This window comes from Papio anubis, chromosome X, assembly GCF_008728515.1.
Source record: "Papio anubis isolate 15944 chromosome X, Panubis1.0, whole genome shotgun sequence".
NCBI classification, from domain to species: domain Eukaryota; kingdom Metazoa; phylum Chordata; class Mammalia; order Primates; family Cercopithecidae; genus Papio; species Papio anubis.
Genome location: NC_044996.1, coordinates 53,207,616 through 53,229,044, shown reverse-complemented (window position 1 = coordinate 53,229,044; position 21,429 = coordinate 53,207,616).

Sequence of the window (21,429 nt, the reverse complement as noted above, 5' to 3'; positions counted from 1 at the left end):
CTTCAATGACTCTCCAGACAAGTCAAAATGCACATCCACAGTATTTTGAGAAAAAGATCCGTATTATCTCATGGCACCAGTAAGTCACACAGGAACAGAAGCCTGCTGAGTTAGGGAATAGAGAGTGGTAGGTAGGTAAATAAGCAAAATTACCACACTTCCTTACCACAATTTAGCTACTTCTTTCTTCATTAAGCACTCCCCTGTTTGCTGTATCTGTTTAGATTCCAGAGTTATAAAAATGATTATTTTGTCAGTTGTTGCCAGCTGAATATTTTTTTTAAGTGGAGTGACCATTTATTGATGTTTCCTATTCTGTCATGTTGATGATGCCATCTCTCTATACCTCTTCTTACATATACATTATTAGTTACATAAAAAGCATTTTAATCCATTATAATTAATGAAATAGTAAAATATTACAATCAATTTTAAATACCTTGTTCTACAACACTAACCTTGGTCTCTTTCATCACCATACTGACCTTTCCTAAAAGATGCCATTGTCATTATTACAAGTGTTTCATAGACACTTAAAATATATAAATATGTTGGCTTTACATAAATGGTATCATATTGCAGGCAGTACTCTACAAGTTGCTTTTTTATTTAATAATTTAAATAAAAGCTACTCCTAGTGTCACTTGTAAATCTAGTTCATCATACCTAGCCTTCAATTAGATTACCAATTGAAAAGCAACTTAAATCTTTTCACTACATGTTTTTGAAATACTGGGGGGAGGAAAGATAATGAGACCTAGGATTAGCCACTAGGAATGAAGAGATTGATATTAGGAAGAGAAGGTTGAAAAGATCCAAGACAGAAAGTTCTTAAATAATCCACTTTTCCTGCTGGAAAAAGAGTGACACCAAGTAATCCTCTTAATTGGTGCTTTTTTATTTTGAGTTTAGTTTTCTAAATGTTCTCCTAGCTAGAACAAATCTACTTTTTCTGAATCAACATAGCACTATTTTTATTTCTCATTTATATAAATGAATGAAAGGAATCACACGCAAAATATATTGAAAAAAGCTCTACATGTAAAAAAGTAAAAAGACAAACCACGAATACAAAAATGGCACAAGATTGAAAAGACACTCCATAAAAGAAGATATTCAAATTTTCAATGAGCACAGAAAAAATATAATTTGTATCATTAGTCAAAAAACCAGTACTATGTGATATTACAACTCACTAAATAAAAAAACAACTCATAGATTTATACTAATAAGTGGATAAAGAAATACAGTCATGCACTGCATAGCAATATTTTGGTCATTGACAGACCACATATAAGATGATGGTATCATAAGATTATAATGAAGTGAAAATATTTCTATTGCTTAGTACTTACTGTAATATACTTTTTATCATTATTTTGGAGTATACTTCTTCTACTTATATTAGAAAAACGAAGTTAACTCTAAGACTCCCTCAGGCAGGTTCTTCATGAGGTATTCCAGAAGGCGTTGTTATCATTGGAGATCACAGCTCCATGTGTCCTATTGTCCGTGAAGACCTTCCAGTGGAAAATGATGTAGAGATGAAAGTTGGTGATATTGATGGTCCTGACCCTCTGTAGGCCTAGGCTAATGGTTGTGGTTGTATCTTAGTTCTTAGCAAAAAGGTGTAAAAGTAGAAAGATAAAAGTTTAAAACTAGTAAAAAAAAAAAAAAAGCTTATAGAATAAGGATATAAAGAAAAATGTTTTTGTACATCTATAAAATGTGTGTGTTTTTTAAACTAAGTGCTATTACAACATCCAATAATTAAAAAAATAAAATTTTATAAAGTAAAAAATAGTTAAATTAAGCTAAGGTTAACTTATTATTGAAGAATTTTTTTTAAGTTTACTGTAACCTAAGTGTATAGTGTTTATAAAGTCTACAGTAGTGCACAGTAATGTACTAGGCCTTCAGTTTCATCCACTAACTCACTGAGTCACCCAGAGCAACTTCCAATCCTGCAAGCTTCATTGATGGTAAGTGCCATATACAGGTGTACTGTTTTTTATCTTTTATGTCATATTTCTACTGTAACTTTTCTAGGTTTTCATATGTTTAGATACACAAACGCTGACCATTGTGTTACAATTGCCTACAGTATTCAATAATGTAACATGCCATACAGGTTTGCATCCTGGGAGCAATAGGTTGTACCACCTGGCCTAGGTGTGTAGTAGGCTATACCATCCAGGTTTATATAAATACATTCTATGATGTTTACACCACAAAATTGCTTAAGGGCACATTTCTCAAAATTTATCCCTGTTAAGTGATGCATAACTGTACATAAAGGAGAAAGGAAATGTATTCTGTATAGTAAATTGTTAACTAAATATACATTAACTTGTATATAATCACTATATGTAATTATACCACTCCTTTCTCAACCTGTAAGCTTTGACTGAAATGGTATTTTTATACTTAATTTTGAATTTACAATCGAAAGCAGTGGCCAGCTACTGTGTTCTGAAAATATAAAGGATATGAACAGATAATATTAGTAAGAATATGAATTTAAAATGTACATTTCTGTTTCCTTAGATGTAATTATTTAGAATCATTTACAGAATCCAGTTAGAATTGACTGTACTTTCTTTTAAAGGCTTCTTAGTTAATGAGAAGATAATTTTTTTTCTTGCTTATAAATATAATAACATGAGATTCACTATTTAGCTAAAGCATTTTTTTAAATTTTATGTTAGGTTCAGGGGTACATATAAAGGATGGTTATATAGATGAATTGCCTGTCACAAGGATTTGGTATACACATTATTTCATCATATGTATATTGCTAGTAGTATGCTTCTCATATGCTTATTACCAGTAGTATGCTTATTGCTAGTATAGTATTTACTAATAAGCATAGTATTTGATAGGTACTATACTAGCAATAAGCATACTACGGCTAATAAGCATACTACTCAATAGGTTTTTCAATCCTCTCCCTTCTCCCACCGTCCACCTTCAAGAAGGCCTCAGTATCTGATTCTCTCTTCTTTGTGTTCATGTGTACTCAATGTTTAGCTTCCACTTATAAGTGAGAAGATGTAGTATTTGATTTTCTGTTCCTGAATTAGTTTGCTTAGGATCTTGACCACCAGGACCATCCATGATGCTGCAAAGGATATGATCTGTTTTTTTCTATGGCTGCATAGTATTCCATGGTGTATATATCACATTTTTTTTTTCCAATCTCCTGTCGATGGTCACTTATGTTGGTTCCATGATTTTGCCTTTGTGAATAATGCTGTGATGAACATATGCATGCATGTGTCCTAATGGTAGAAAGATTTATATTCTTTTGGATAAATACCCAATAATGGGATTGCTGGGTCATATGGTACTTCAGTTTTAAGTTGTTTTAGAAATCATCAGGCTGCTTTCCACAATGGCCGAATGAATTTACATTCCTACCAGCAGTGTATAAGCATTCCCATTTCTCTGCAATGTTGCCATTATCTGTTATTTTTTGGCATTTTAATAATCACGAATCTGACTGCTGTTAGATAATATCTAATTGTGGTTTTGATTTTCACTTCTCTAATGATTAGTAATCTTGAGCGTTTTTTCCCTATGCTTCTTGTCCACATATACATCTTCTTTTCAAAAATGTCTGTTGATGTCCTTTGCCCATTTTGTAATGTGGTATTTTTTTGCATGTTGATTGGTTTAAGCTCCTCAGGGATTCTGGATAGTAGACTTTAATAAGACGTAAAGTTTGTAAATATTTTCTTCCATTTAGTAGGCTGTCTCTATACTCTGTTGATAGTTTCTTTTACTGTGCAGAAGCTCTATAGTTTAGTTAGGTCCCACTTGTCAAATTTGCTTTTGTTACAATTGTTTTTCAAGTCTTTGTCATACAATTTTTGCCAGGGCCTATATCCAGAATGGTATTTCCTAGATTTTCTGCTAGGGTTTCTGTAGTTTTAAATTTTACATTTAAGTCTTTCATTAATATTGATGTGATTTTTAGATATAATGAAAGGAAGGATCCTGGTTTCAAGCTTTGGCATTTTGGCAGCCATTTATTCCAGTACTATTTATTAAATAGAGAGGCCCTTCCCCGTTGCTTGTTGTTGTCAACTTTGTCTAAGATCAGGTGGTTGTAGGTGTGTGGCATTGTTTTTGGGCTCTCTATTTTGTTCCATTGGTCTCTACATGTCTGTTTTCGTAGTAATACCATACTGTTTTGATTACTATAACCTTGAAGTACAGTTTGATATTGGGTAGTGTGATGTCTCTGGGTTTTGTTTGTTTGTTTGTTTGTTTTGCTGAGGATTGTTTTGACTATTTAGGTTTTTTGTTGTTGTTGTTCCATATGAATTTTACAATAGTTTTTCTTATTCCATGAAAATATCTCATTGGCATTTTGATAAAAATAGCATTGTAGCCAATTGCTTTGGGCTGTATAGCCATTTTAATGATATTAATTCTTTTTATTCATGAACACAAAATGTTTTTCTATTTATTTGTGTAACCTCTGAGTTTTTTCAGCAGTATTTTGTAATTTTTGTGGTAGAGATCTTTCATCTCCCTAGTTAGCTGTATCCCTAGACATTTTATTCTTTTTTGGCTATTATGAATTGGATAACATTCTTTTTTTTTTTTTTTTTTTTTTTTTTTTTTTTGAAATGGAGTTTTGCTCTTGTTGCCCAGGCTGGAGTACAATGATGCAATCTCAGCTAACTGCAGCCTCTGCCTCCCAGGTTCTAGCGATTCTCCTGCCTCAGCCTCCCAAGTAACTGGGATTACAGGAGCCTGCCACCATGCCTGGTTAAATTTTTATATTTTTAGTAGAAACAGGGTTTCACCATATTGGCGAGGCTGATCTTGAACTCCTGCCTCAGGTGATCTGCCTGCCTTGGGCTCCCAAACTGCTGGGATTACAGGTATGAGCCACCACATCTGGCCTGGATAATGTTCTTGATTTGGATATCAGCTTGGATGTCATTGGCTTATAGAAATGCTAGTGATTTTTGTATGTTGATTTTGTATCCAGAAGCATTGCTGAAATTGTTTATAATTTCTAGGAGCCTTTGGATAGACACTATTGAGTTTCCTAGATATAGAATCATGTATCTAAAAAGGGAAATAATTTGACTTCCCCTCTTCCTAAGTTGATGCCTTTTATTTTTTCTCTTGCCTGATTGCTCTGGCTAGGACTTCCAGAACTATACTGAGTAGGTGTGGTGAGAGTGGTCATCATTGTCTTGTTCCAACTCTTAAAGAGAATGTTTCCAGCCTGTTCAGTGTGACATTGACTGTGGGTTTGCTACAGAAGGCTCCTATTATTTTGAGGTATGTTCCTTGAATACATAGTTGGTTGAGGGTTTTTAACATGAATGGATATGGAATTTTATCAAAAGCTTTTTGTGCATCTATTGAGAGGATCATGTGTATTTTGTTTTTAGTTCTGTTTAAATTTGGTTCTACTAGTATTTTGTTTTGAATTTTTGCCTTTATGTTCATCAGAGATACTGACTTTACGTTTTCCTTTCTCACTGTGTCTCTGCCAGATTTTGTTATCAGAATGATGCTGGCCTTGTAGAATGAGTAAGGGAGGAGTCCCTTCTCCTTAATCTTTTGGAATAATTTCAGAAGGATTGGTACCAGCTCTTTGTTATACATCCGGTAGAATTGGGCTGTGAATCTGTCTGGTCCTCAGCTTTTTTCTGGTTGATAGGTTTTTATCACTCACTCAATTTTGGGACCCATTGGTCTTTTGGGGGTTTCGTTTTCTTTCTGATTAAATCTTAGGAGTTTGTATGTTTCCAGGAATTTATCCATTTCTTCTATATTTCCTATTTTATCTGGATAGAGGTGTTCATAATTGTCGTTGAGGGTATTTTGTGTTTCTGTAGGGTTGGTGGTAATGACTCCTTTGCCTTTTCTGATTGCTTTTATTTGAATCTTCTCTCTTTTTTCTTTATTAGTCTAGCTAGTGGCCTATCCATCTTATTTATTCCTTACAATAGTAAACTTTTGGTTTCATTGATCTTTTGCAGTTTTTGATGTCTCAATTTCATTCAGTTTGGCTCTGATTATGGTTATTTATTTCCATCTGGTAGCTTTATGGTTGATATTCTCTTGTTTTTCTGATTCTGCTAGGTCTAATGTTAGGTTGTTAATTTTAGATCTTTCTAACTTTTTGATGCAGGGATTTAGAACTATAAACTTTCCTATTACTGCTTTAGCAGTGTCCCAGAAATTCAGACATGTTGTTTGTTTTGTTTCATTAGTTTTAACAATTTCTTGATTTTTTTCCCCTTAATTTCATTGATTACCCAAAAGTCATTCAGTCACTGACTATGTCATTTCCATGTAATTGTATAGTTTTGAGAGATATTCTTCGTATTGATCTCTATTTTTATTGCACTGTTGTCTGAGAGTGGTGTTATATCAGAACAATTGTTCTCAGCTGAGGACAATTTTTATTTTCCTTACAGAGAACATTTGGCAAATTGTCATTATTTTATTTCTATGTCTTGTGGGAGGGTGCTACAGGCATGTAGTGAGTGTAGGCCAGGAATGCTGCTAAATACCCTAAAATGAACAGAAAATTTCCCCCCTAGTTGAAAATGATCATAATGCTGAGGTTGTAATACTCTGCCTCAGAATCAGAGGGTAAAATTCTAGGTATATATTTCCTGCATCATTCTATAACTCTTCTGTGTACGTGGAAATCCATGCCTTTGTATGCTATTTTTTCATTCTGTACTTTTTTTATGCCATAATTTCTCTAGAAAAAGAATAATAAGAAAGAATAAGAATACAGCTGCAGAGGGAATAAATTGAGAGAGTAACTACTTAAACTGATTCAGAGGAGGCTTAGGCACTTAATTTAAAAATGTATAGCTAGCAATATCAACGATATGGTGCAGTATAAGATAGAAGCCTTCATTCTCACACCAAGAAGAGCAATTAGACAGCTATCCACCAATAAATAATAGCCTTGGGAGGGATGAAGGATTCAATTAAGGATCAGCAACAACACAATGGATCAATAAAATAGAGAGTACTTCACAGAAAGGATCACTGGGGAGATCAGCATATGTGAGAAATATGGAGATGGCCAATATGGGGACTATCAGTATCAATTATGTGGCATGTGCCAAGAGCAACTTTCTCTGCTGAGGTAACCAGCAGCCATTACCACTATGGAACCCACAGAGAAATAGACACAGTGTTATGCCACCTAAGCAGGAGACATTATTGTGCTACCCCAGAACCAAGGCCACCACCAATGAATGGTGCACACCCTAATGCACGTCCCAACAACATGCATTACCCAGACCATGGGACCGCAGCTGCTCTATGTGTGTGTACTCCAGAATCCAAGTCCATAAGTACACCACACATTCCTATGGCTCAGAAACTGATGCTAGTGCCATCGTGAAATAGCATTGTCCCAGGCCTTAGAGTCGTGGTTATTCTGTGTTCTCCCATGCTATAGTCCCTGTCTCTGCTGCTGCCCTGTGAGCACATGTGCCTTGGACAGCTATGCCAGCTGCAGAGTGACTTAGCATGTGTCCCTGACCCCATTATTGATGTATAAGTTCCTACATTTTAGACACTGGCTCTGAAACCACTCTGTAACTACTTGCACCACAGACATCAGAGACACTACTACAGCAGGTGTCTTCTTACTCTGGTTCCCAGAGCAGCAGTAGCTCTGCACCAACTTGTACTCCAGACCCTGGCTCCATGTCCACAATGCAAGCACCCATGCATCACATACTGTTAAAAACATGGAAATGGGGTGCCACTGCTTCCTCAGACCCCAAAGCCACATCCTTCTATGTATGCCCACACTTCATACCTTAGCTCTGTTGCTATTCCACAGGCATTGCACATCAGACACTGGTGCCATCATCACTGAAGTACACCTGCAAGCCAGATTTGGCAGGCAAAAGGGATCCCCTCAGTCACAACATTCCCTGTGGGTGAAAATGTTATTAGGAGAATCTCAGAAGCGATTACCATTGAAGACATCGTCAGCCCTTGTTGCTGCTGCAGACACCCATAGGCTTGGCTGCTGAGGACTCCCACAATCTTCTTTGATGCCAGTCTCAGATAACAGAGCTCCTTGGTGATTATGCTATTGTGGTTTCACCAGAGCCATGGCCACCACACCTCATCCAACCAGTTCCCTTGCACCCACCTATAGGGGAAGATCTTTCCCACTGAAATCAGTCCACGAAGTCAAGAAGAAGTAACGGATGAATCAAAAGCACAGATATCAATCAAGGCAACACAAAACATGAAAATCAAGGAAACATGACACCACCACAGGAACACAATTTTCCAGTAACTGGCCACAGGGACAAGGAGATCTATGAACTGTCTGACAAAGAATTCAGAATAATTGCTTTAAGGAAGTTCAGCAAGTTCCAAAAAACAAAAACAAAAACACAGATGTACAAATGAACAAAATCAGAAATATAATACCCACAAAAATTGAGAAGTTCAATATATATAAATAATTTTTTAAAAAGTGAAATTCTGTAGTTGAAGAATACAGTATAAGAAATGAAAAATGCAAAAAAACATCAATAGCAGAATTGACTAAGGAGAGGGAAGAATCTATGAACTCTTAACACATGTAATTGTAAAATATCTAGGCAAAGGATAAAAAAGAAAAAAGAATAAAAATAAAGAAGGCCTAGGGGTTTTATGGGGCACCATCAAAAGAGCTAACTTTGCATTATAGGGGTTCCAGAAGGAGAATAGATAAATAAAGGCAAAGATTTAAAGAATATTGGCTGAAAACTCCCCAAATCTGGAAGAAGATACAAACATGTATGTACATCAAGCTCAAAGGAATGTAATAAGATTCAAACCAAATGAAAGGACACCACAATATATTATAACCAAACTTTAGAAAAAGAAAAAATACAGTCTTCAAAGAGTATTGAAAAAAATAAGAGAAAAGTGGTTCTTCACGTCATTACTATAAGGCTATCTGGACTTCTCGGCAGAAACTTTGCAGGTCAGGAGATAGGAAAAACATGCTGAAACAAAAAACTGCTAAACAAGATTACTTTCTCAGCAAAGCTATTGTTCAGAAATGAAGGAGAGAAAAAGACTTCCAGACAAACAAGAGCTGATGCAGTTCATTATTACTAGACCTGCCTTACAAGAAATGCTAAAGGAAATTTTCCAAGCTGAAATGAAAGGATGCTAATTGGTAACATGAAATCTTATAAAAGTATAAAAGTCACTGGCGAAAGTAAATAAATATTCAAATACAGGTAAATAGTCAAAACCAGAATATTCTAATACTTTAATGGTGGTATGTAAATCACTTAGATGTCTAGTATAAAGTTAAAAGACAAAACAAATTAAATAACTATAGCTACCATAATTTGTTAATAAATATGCAATATAAAAATATATGCATTGTACCATCAAAAACATAAAATTAGGAAAAGTAAGAGTCTAGAATGTTTATATGCCACTGGAATTAAAATGTTATCAGCTTCAATGACTGTTATAATATTGTATATGTAAACTTCACAGTAACCATAAAGCAAAAACCTATGGTACATGCAAAAAAGATAACAAAAATGAAATTAAAACACACTATTACAGAAATATAGAGGCAGAAAGAAAAAGAAGGAATAAAATGTCAACAAAACAGCCAAACACAATTATCAAAATAGCAATAATTAGTCCTTATCTAACAAAACTTACATTGAATTCACATAGATTACATTCTCCAATAAAAATGCAGAGTGGCTAAATGGATTAACAAGGTGACCTGTCTATATACTGCCTACAAGAGACTCACACCAGATTTAGAGACATACATGTGAAAGCATAGAAAAAAGATATTCTATTCAAATAGAAACAAAAAGGGAGCAGAAATAGCTATATTTACATCAGATAAAACAGAATTTATGTCAAAAACTGTACAAAAAGACAAAAGTTATAATGATAAAATGGTCAATTCATCAACAGGAAATAAAATTGTAAATATGTATACACCCAACATCACAGCACCTAAATACATATTAAAAAATTTATTGATCTGAAGGGAGAGATAGACAACAATGCAAAAATAATCACCTTCAATGCCTAATTTTCAACAATGTATAGATAATCCAGAAAAAGAATCAATAAAAAACTACTGGGTTTGAACTTCACTGTAGTCCAAATGGTCCTAACAGACATACACAGAACATTCCATTCAATAGCAATAGAATATACATTCTCAAGCTTACCTGAAACTTTCTCCAATATAAATCAAATATTAGGCAAAAGACAAGCTTTAATAAACTTAAGAAGACTGAAATTATATCAAGTATCTTTTCTGACCACAATGGCATGAAACTAGAAATCAATAATAAGAGGAATTTTTAAAATTCTAAAAATATGTGGCAATTAAACAACACACTCCTGAACAACCAGTGGATCAAAGATGAAATTTAAAAAAATAAACATATATTGACATGAAGTGATGGAAATACAATATATCAAAACTTATGGGATGCAGCAAAACCAGTTATAAGAGGGAAGTTTATAGTAATAAACACCTACATGAAGAAAACAGAAATATCTCAAATAAAAACCTAGCTATGATGGTTAAAGAAGCATAAAATATTAGAACAAACTAAGCTCAAAGTTAGTATAAGAAATAAAATAACAAAGAATCAGAGCAGAAAAAATAAAATGAAGACTAGAAAAAAAAAATAGAAAAGTTCAAAAAATTAAGAGTTGGTTTTTAAAGATAAACAAAATAGAAAAACCTTAGCTTTCTATTTAAACATAAACAAAATAGAAAAACCTTCCTTAGCTAGACTAAGAAAGAAAAAGAGAAAATTAAAATAAATAAAATTAGAAACAAAAAATGGTAAATTAAAACCAATACTACAGAAATATGAAGGATGATAGACTTCCAAAAACAATTGTACGTGGCAAATTGGATAACCTAGAAGAAATGGATAACCTAGAAGAAATGTTTGCTAGAAACATACCACCTACCAAGACTGAATCTTTAAAAAATGGAAAATGTGAACAGATTCTAAATGAGAAAGGACATTGAATTAAAAATGAACTAATCTCCCATCAAAGAAAAGCTCAGGAGCTGATGGCTTTACTTTTGAATTCTACCAAGCATTTAAAAAAACAATAGCAAAGACATGAAATGCTGGAGGCCATTATCCTAAAAGAATTAATGCAGGAACAGAAAGCTAAATACAACATGTTTTTACTTATAAGTTAGGGCTAAACACTGAGCACACATGGACTCAAAGAAGGAAACAACAGACACTGAGGCCTAGTTGAGGGTGGAGGTTGGAAGGAGGGTGAGGATTGAACTACCTACCAGGTATTATGCTGTTCACCTGGGTACAAATTTATCTGTATATCAAACCTCCACAATATGCAATTTACCAATGTAACAAACCTGCACAGATTCAAAAGTCCTAAACATCATACTAGCAAAGCAAATTCAATGACACATTAAAAGGATCATTCACCACTAACAAATGATATATATCCCTGGAATCCAAAGATGGTTTAGCATACACAAATCCATAAATGTGATACACCACATTACATGGTTCCTTCATTTTTTTTTTTTTTTTTTTGAGACAGAGTCTCACTCTGTTGCCCAGGCTGGAGTGCAGTGACACAATCTTGGCTCACTGCAATCTCCACCTCCCGGGTTCAAGCAATTCTGTCTCAGCCTCCCGAATAGCTGGGACTACAGGTGCCCACCACCATGCCTTGCTAATTTCTTTCTTTTCTTTTCTTTTCTTTTTTTTTTTTGTTAGTAGAGACAGGATTTTACCATATTGGTCAGGCTTGTCTCAAACTCCTGACCTCAGGTGATCCACCCGTCTTGGCCTCCCAAAGTGCTGGGGTTACAGGCATGAGCCACCGTGCCGGGCCAGTTCCCTTAACTTTTTTAAAATAAAATACACTTGAGGTGATGTTTCTTTAAATACAAATGTCGAACTTACTGTATAATTGTTAATGGCAAACTTAATACTTGCTAGTCCTTAGGTACTGGGAAAACAGCGACAAGGCAACCCTCACGAAGCTAATAGGAAATATATACATATTAGGCAAATAATAAAACTTGTTAAAAATTCAATGTAAGGGGGTTGTATAATGATGTAATATTAAACAAAACGGGCACTTGATAAAGGGGGAAGAGCTGAAGTTTCATACTTTTAAAGGTAAATTTAAAACATGGGGGAAATTCATAATAAATTCAATAAACATGAAATATTAAACTCATATGTACAGTATGATCAAATTTTTGTTATATGTTTTTATGATTATGATCTAAATTTAGAGTTGATATGCACACACAAATGTATATATGTGTATATATAAACAAATACGTTTATATGTATATACGTGTGTGTGTGTGTATGTAAGGAGAGAGAGCGAGAGAGGAAATGAGAAGGATAAAGCAAGAGGAGGAGGGAGAGGAAGGAGAGATAAAAGGCGAGACTGAGAATGAATGAATGGAAATTCACCAAAATACTAATAGTTATCTCTGGATATGGGTACAGTTTTTATCTCTGGATATGGTCACAGAAAGATTTTCTTTTCTCCTTTTCATATATATATGTGTGTGTGTGTGTGTGTGTGTGTGTGTATTCTTATGTTTTCCAAATTTCCAACAAAGAAGATGCATTACATTTACTTAGTAAAACAATTTGGCAGTTTCATATGAAGTTATATATTAACTTACCATGCAATCCAATAATTTCACTTCTAGGCATTTACCCAAGAGATATAAAAGCATACTATCCACTAAAATACCTGTATACAAATGTTCCTAGCAGTTTTATTGATAATCATCCCCAACTGGAAACAATCCAAATGTATATTAGCAGGTGAATGGATAAACATACTATAGTATATCCACACAATGCAGTCATAAATGCTTTACTCTCAGCAATTAAAAACACACAACTTGTTGAATTAAATATCTTGTAAATTCTGGATATTAGGTCTTTGTTCGATGCATTGTTTGCAAATATTTTCTCACTTTCTATAAGTTGTTTTCTCTCTTAGTAATTTCTGTTGCTGTGCAGTAGCTCTTTAGTTTGATTAGGTCCACTCGTTAATTTTTTATTTTGGTGCAATTGATTAAACAAATCAACAAGCATAAAGCAAGTAATTCAGTTTAAATATCGACAAAGGACATGAACAGACGCTTCTCAAAAGAAGATGTGTAAGCATCCAAAATATGAAAAAAATGCTCCATATCACTAATACTCAGAGAAATGCAAATCAAAATGAGAATGAGACACCATTTCACACCTGTCAGAATGGCGTTTGTTAAAAAGTCAAAATTTAACAGATGCTGGTGAGGCTGTGGAGGAAAGGGAATGCTTATACACTGTTGGTGAGAATGTAAATTAGTTCAGCCATTGTGAAAAACAGTTTAGAGATCTGTCAAAGAACATAAAACTACATTTTGACCCAGCAATTCCATTGCTAGGATATACCCAAAGGAAAAGAAATTATTTGGCCGAAAAGACATGTGCATTTGTAGGTTTGTTGCAGCACTGTTCACAATAACAAAGTCAAGGAATCAACCTAGGTGCACATCAAAGGTGAATTGGATAAATAAAATATGGTATATGTACACCATGGAATACTATACAGCCATATAAAAGAATAAAATTATGTCCTTTGCAGCCACATAGATGCAGCTGAAAGCTATTATCCTAAGCAAATTATTGTGGTAATAGAAAACCAAATATTGCGTATTCTCGCTTGTAAGTGGGAGCTAAACATTGAATACTCCTGGACATGAAGATGGAAACAATAGCCACTGGAGACTACTAGAGGGGGAAGCAAGAGAAGGGGACATGGGCTGAATAACTACCTATTGGGTACTATGCTCAATACTTGGGTGAGAGGACCATCCACCACAAACTTCAGCGTCAAGCAGTGTAACAAACCTGCGCACGTACTCCCTGACTCCAATTTTTTTTTTTAAAGAAATTCTTTAAAAAGGAAATAAATAGCATTTAAACTTAAAACATGCAACGGATACATACAACAACATCAGTGAATTTCACAGACATTGTTTGGAAAAGAAAACTGACTCAAAAAGTACATATTCCCCTCCCTGTGCCCATGTGTTCTTGTTCAATTCCCACTTATGAGTGAGAACATACTGTGTTTGGTTTTCTGTTCTTGTGGTAGTTTGCTGAGAATGATGGTTTTCAGCTTCATCCATGTCCCTGCATAGGACATGAACTCATCCTTTTTATGACTGCATATTACACCACACACCAGGGCCTGTCGGGGGATGGGGGGCTAGGAGAGGGATAGCATTAGGAGAAATACCTAATGTAGGTGACGGGTTGATGGGTGCAGCAAAACACCATAGCACGTGTTATACCCATGTGACAAATGTGCACATTCTGCACATGTACCCCAGAACTTAAAAGTATAATAATAATAATAATAATGAATATTATCTGATAACACACATGTGAAGTCAAAGAACGTGTAAAACTCATCTATGATGTTAGAAATCAGAACCACTGTTGTTTGTCCAAGAATATGACAGAATGACTGAGAAGGAGCATGATGGAACATTTTGCCATAGTGGAAATGTTGTATATTATGATTGTAGTGGTGGTTACATGAATGTATATAACTATCAAAACTCATTTACCTGAACATTTAAAATCTGTGCATTTTATTGTTGATACTTTCTACCTGAATAATATTCATCTAAATATATCTATATTAACACCAAGAATAATGCCTGGCACATGGTAGGTGCTCAATGGATATTTGAGAAATGAATATATTAGTAAATTTTCTATCAGCACCACTTTTACCATAACTCATAGCTTTTGGTATGAGTCCCTTTGTTGTTGATGTCCCAAGAAAATGTGAGTTCAGGTTTCAATTCCCTTTTATTGAATGAGCCATGCAAAATAATCTTTCTGTCCTTAATTTTCCATTGGATTATTTTAGGACATGTTCACATTGTCTTTGGGGAAAGATTCATGTGAACTTGAGAAGAATGTGCATTCTGCTACTGTTCTGTGTGATATTATTTATGTGTCTGTTAGGTCCACTTGTTTTATAGTGTTATTCAAGTCCTCTGTTTCCATATGTATCATCTGTCTGGATTTTTTTTTTCCATTTTTGAAATGGAGTATTGAAATCTCCTCCTATTATTGTATTGCTATTTCTCTTGTCAGTTCCATCAATGTTTGCTTTATATATTTATGTTCTCTGATGCTTGGTGCATATTTATTTATAATTGTCAACTATTTCTGGTGAACTGATCCATTTTTTATTATTTAATGTTCTTCTTTGTCTATTGTTAACATTTTGGACTTGCAATATATTTTTTCAGATGTTAATATAGCCACCCTCATTCTCTTTTGGTTTTTATTTGCATGTAATATCTTTTCTCATTCCTTTATTTTCAGCCTATGTGTCTTCTTAAATCCAAAGTAAATCTCTTGTAGACAATATATAGTTAAATCTTATTTTTAAAAATTCTGTTCAGCCATCCTATATCTTTTGATTGGGAAGTTACTTTAGTATATCTTGTAAGGCAGGTTTAGTTGTGGTGAGCACACTTAACTTTTTTTTGGTCAGGGAAATTCTCTTCCTTCATTTTTGAGGGATAGTTCTGCCAAGTACAGTATTCTTGATATGCAGGGTTGTTTTTTTCACTTTTTATATCATTCCACTCTCTTCTGGACTATAAGGTTTCTGCAGAAAATCCTTCTTATAAACTTATAGAGGTATATGATAAGTCACTTTTCTCTTGCTTCTTTCAAAACTCTTTTTATGTCTTTAATTTTGGGCAATTTGATTATATATCTGGGTATAAATTTCACTGTATTCTTTTTATTTCAATCTTCTGGCTTCCTGGATTTGTATGTCCATTTTCTTCCCCAGATTTGGGAAGTTATCAACCATTATTTGTTTGAATAAAATTTCTGGTCCTTTCTCCTTCTGGGACTCCATATTGTATATATTAGTCCGCTTTACAGTGTCTCATACATCCTTTAAGCTTTCTTTACTCATTTTTAAATTTTCATTTCTCTGACTTAATTATTTCCAATAAACTGTCTTTGAGTTTGCTAATTTTTTCTTGTGCTTAATCTAGTCTGTTCTTGCACACCTCTAGTGAAATTTTCAGTTCAGTTCAGTTAGGCTTCATGATTTTTGTTTGGTACCTTTTAAAATGTTTTTTTTTAAATCTCTTCATTTATGTTTTCATGTCATGTCTTACTGCTCTAAATTTGTGCATGCATTTTTTACCTGACTTCAGTGAGCATCTTGTCACTGATGTCTAATTGTATTTCATTGTAGTCTAAGAGGAGCTATTGTATAATATCTCATATTTTAACTGTTTAAATGTGTGTTTCATTGTCCAGAATCTTATCTCTCCTGGTGAATGTTTCATGTGAGGTTGAGAAGAATGTGTATTCTGATGTTGGATGAAGTAGCTTAGATATTTACATTTTGTTCTGTTGATTGATAGTGTTTTTGAGTTTAACTATGCTGTTTCCAATTTTCTGCTGGTTTGGCTTGTTCATTTCTGAAAGATGGGTGTTAAAATTTTCAACAATAATAGTAGATTCACCCGTTTTTCCTTGAAGTCCTATTAGATTTTGTCTTGTGTATTTTGATGCTCTGTTTTAGACTCACACATGTTAAAGACTGTTACATCTCTTTGGAGCACTGATCTCTTTACCATTATGTAATGTCTCATTTTATTAATTTATTTTATTTTTAAATTATGTTGGTGCATATTGGATGTATATATTTATGGGATACATGAGATGTTTTGTTCCAGGCATACAATGCATAATTATCACATAATGGAAAATTGGGTATCCACCGCAAGTATTTATCCTTTGTGTTACAAACAATTCCATTATACTCTTTTAGTTATTTTTAAATGTACAATTAAATAATTATTGACAAGAATACCCTTTTAGTGCTCTCAAATACTAGGGCTTATTTACCATTTCACCCAGCAATTGCATTACTGGGTATATACCCATATTGCTATTCTCTCTTCTTTATCAGCATATTAGCTATACTTCTTTAAACATAGTGTTTTCCATTTGTGAACAGTTTTATAATGGTCATTTTCAATTCTGTCAGGTGTATCATATATCCTCATTTCATTATGACTGGTTTTTTGAAATTTATCTTTTTCCTTTGTTTGGAACATATTTTCTTATTTCCCCATTTCTTTGATTCTCTGTGTTGCTGTTAACACATTAGACAAAAGAGTTACCTCTCTCAGTCTTCAAGCACTGGCCTTGCACAGGAGAAAACTCTTACCAATTAGTCTGTTCAGACATTCTGGAGGTCTCTCAAACCTTTACGCTAGGCCACACCACTTTCTTTGTTCCTAACATCTAGAGTATTGCAGGTCCCCTTAGTACTTCAAGACAAGCAAGAATGAAGCCAGTTTCTCAGGAAGCCTTCAGAGAAAGTGCATCATTAGACACTCTGCTGCAATCTTTCTATATCCAGGAAGAAGCTGAGAATTAGGAAATTGTGCCTTTTATCTCTATGTTGATCTGGGGGAAGGGGATTGCAGCCGTTTTATTCTAGTTCAAACTGCCCTCTTTGTTCTCATTGGCCCTCAGATGACTAGAGTATAATGGGTCACATTAGCGCACACACACACACAAAGGAATAAACCAGTTATTTTGGCAGTCTTCAGAAAATTTAGGGCATTTGAGTGCATGGTCAATCTTTTTCCTCCCCCTGGTTGAAGCTGGAATCTTGGGTGATTTTATTACCCACTCCCTCTGTGCGAAGTTTAAGGGAAGAGTTGTGGTGAATGCTTAATATGCCAGCTCAAACTACTAATTTTTTCTTTGTAGTCCCCAGGGTATTTGAATATGTCAGGCCTCATAAACTCTCACAGATAGGTAGGATAGAAGCCAGCCTCTCATATAGCACTTGGAAAAGTTGAAACATAACATATGCAATACAACTCTTTCCCTCCTCAGGGAGATGCGGAGAGTTGGTACTTTTCACACTCTGATTCTATGCTGAGCCAAGTAGAAGAGCTGTGGCAAGTGCCCACACACTAGTTCAAACCACTTCTTCGTTCTCTGTAGCCCCCGGAAGACACACATATGTCTGGCTCCATCAGCTTTCCAAAACAGGTGAGAGAGAAGCCAGATCCTCAGGTAGCGCCTGGAAGTGTTAGTATGCTAGATGTACAGTCTATCTCTTTCACTCTCACGGAGAAGCTGGGAGCTGGGTGTTCCATTCTGAACATATGCTACTGTGCCAGGTAGTGGGGATTATGGCTAGAGGATGTATTTATTTTTCTGACTGGTTTCAATGTGGATAGTTTCATACTCACCCATGAAGATGAAGCTGCAGGAACCTATCATCTAGTTCCTGGATTTCTCACAAAGGGAAATAATTTGTGTGTTGCTTTTCAATTGGTGTGTCCATGTGGGAGAGTCCAAGTGTTCCTATTCAGTCATCTTGCTTATGTCGCCTGTCTGCTATTTGTTTTCTGTGTGTCATAACTCTTTTTTATTTCATTTCCTCCATTACTGCCTTATTTGTCTTTAAGTCATTTTTTTGATTCTCTTCTAATTTCTTTTTATGTATGTAGTTTTAGATATTTTCTTAATAGTTACTATAGAAGTTACAGTTAGCATCCTAAGTATATAACAATTTAATTTATTTGATATTAACTTAGTTTAAATAACCTACAAAACCCTGATCTTATAGAGCCCTACCACTCTTTTAAGTTGTTGTCATAAATTACATTTTTGTACATTGTTTTCCTATTAATATATATTTACAATAATATTTTAACATATTACTTTTTAAAATCACATGTAAGATAAAAAGTTACAAACCAGAAATATAATAATAATGGCTTTTATATTTTCTTACATATTTACTTTTACCAAATTTCTTCATTTCTCTGTATTCTTTTGATTTACTATCCAGTGTTTCTTTCAGTCTTAAGAACTCAAATATATAATTCTTGTAAGGCAGGTACTCAAGTAACAAACTTTCTCAGCTTTTGTTTATAGGGAATGTTCTAATATCTCTTATTTTTGACAAACTACTGTGCAAGATACAGAATTTTTAATTGACAGGTTTTTTTCCTTACCTCACTTTGAATATGTCATTCCATTGCCTTCTGGCTTCCATATTTTCTGATGAGAAATGTGCTGTTAATATTTCTGACAATTCTTTGTACATAAGGATTCAATTCTGGTGCTCAAGATTCTCTCCTTCTTCTTGGCTTATGACAATTTGATTATAATGTGCCTTTGTGTTGATCACTTTGAATTTATCCTATTTGAAGTTAATTGAACTTCTTGGATGTGTAGATGCACGTCTTTAATAAAATTTAAAATGTTTTTGACTTTTAGGTTCTCAAACCTGTTTTATTCCCCTTTCTTTATCTCTTCTGTTTCTGAGACTTCCATGTGTATGTTGGTATTTTTAATGGTGTCCCACAAAAGCCTTAGGCTATGTTCACTTCTCTTCCTTCTTTTTACTTTCTGCTTATCAGAGTGGATAATTTCCATTTTTTACCTTCAAGTTCACAGATATTTTCTACTACCTACTTAAATTTCTTGAATCCTTCAGTGATATTTACATTGGAGTTACTGTACTTTACATCTTCAGAATTTTACTTTGATACCTTTTTATAGTCTCTATTTCTATTAATATTCTTATTTGTTCATACATAATTTTCCTGCTTTTCTTTAGTTATTTGTCCACAGTTTCCTTAAGCTCTTTGAGCATATTTTAGAAAGTTAAATATAATCTTTGTGTAGTTAATTGAATATCTAGGTTCCCCAAAGAACAGCTTAAGTCATTTTTCTTTTTTTACCTCTGGATGGGATTTATTTTTCTGTTTGTATGTCTTGAAATTTTCTACTTTAACCTCGACATTCTGAAGAGTATTTTGGAACTTAAATCTCCTTTCCTCAGGGTTTGCTATTGTTGATTGTTGAGGCCTGCAGTTATCCATTTTTGTAGCAACTTTTTAAAACTTTTTGTGATGACTATTTTTTGTGTATATTAACTAAATTCTGTGTTTTCACAGATTGATCATTGTGTCAGTGATCAATCAGTGACCTAAAAGGTTTTCTTAAGTGACTTAATACTCGTATTTTCAGTCTGAGCCTTCTTAGCCTTCTCTTTTCCAGGATTTTGGATTTGTCATCTGCTTGCCCCATCATAATATTTTAGAACATACATTTCCATAACTACCAGGAAGTGTCACCCACTTCTCTGGTAGTTATGGAAATGTATGTTCTAAAATATTTTGACAGATAGCTCTGCAACCTGGAAATTTACTCGAACCCTGAGATTGGGGCAAAACAAATGTGAGTCTCTGTGTGATCCCTCAGGGAACCACCAGACAGGTCGAAACACATGAACACAGTATTTTAAGAACAAGTTGCTTATTATTAGCCTATTGTCTCCAGCAAACCACATCTAAAATGTAGGCCATCATATTCATAGCCACTGCCACCATGCTGAAGAATGGGAGTTATAAGATGGTTGTAAAAAATGTCACAGTGTTGTCTTACTGAAATTCAGTTATCCTTTTCTTTATTAAGCAGATTCCTATTTGTTGTGTTTTGAATTAGATTTCAGAGTTCTGAAAGTGTCCAGTCTTTGACAGCTCATTGTTAATTTGCTCTCCTATTTTTTTAATATATTCTCTTTATCCTTTGAATTCTGAAATTTTACCATAACTATGTAAGTAAAAATGCACACTATTTTTAATGAATTGCTTTAAAATCTTAGTGGATCCTTTCAAATGCAATAGTACAAATATTCATTTAGCAAATATAGTAAACACTTATCTTGTTCTAGACTAGACACTATAAGAATGATGGAAATGCAATGGGGAACTGGATAGAAAAGACCTCTATTCTCTTGGAAATTATATTTCATTGTGTTAGACAACAAGTATGCAGCAATTTTTAACCTACATATCCTGATAAATTTATAAAGAAGATACCATTCAGGACATAGGCATGGGCAAAGACTTCATGTCTAAAACACCAAAAGCAACGGCAGCAAAAGCTAAAATTGACAAATGGGATCTAATTAAACTAAAGAGCTTCTGCACAGCAAAAGAAACTACCATCAGAGTGAACAGGCAACCTACAGAATGGGAGAAAATTTTTGCAATCTACTCATCTGACAAAGGGCTAATATCCAGAACCTACAAAGAACTCCAACAAATTTACAAGAAAAAAACAAACAACCCCATCAAAAAGTGGGCAAAGGATATGAACAGACATTTCTCAAAAGAGGACATTCATACAGCCAACAGACATATGAAAAAATGCTCATCATCACTGGCCATCAGAGAAATGCAAATCAAAACCACAATGAGATACCATCTCACACCAGTTAGAATGGCGATCATTAAAAAGTCAGGAA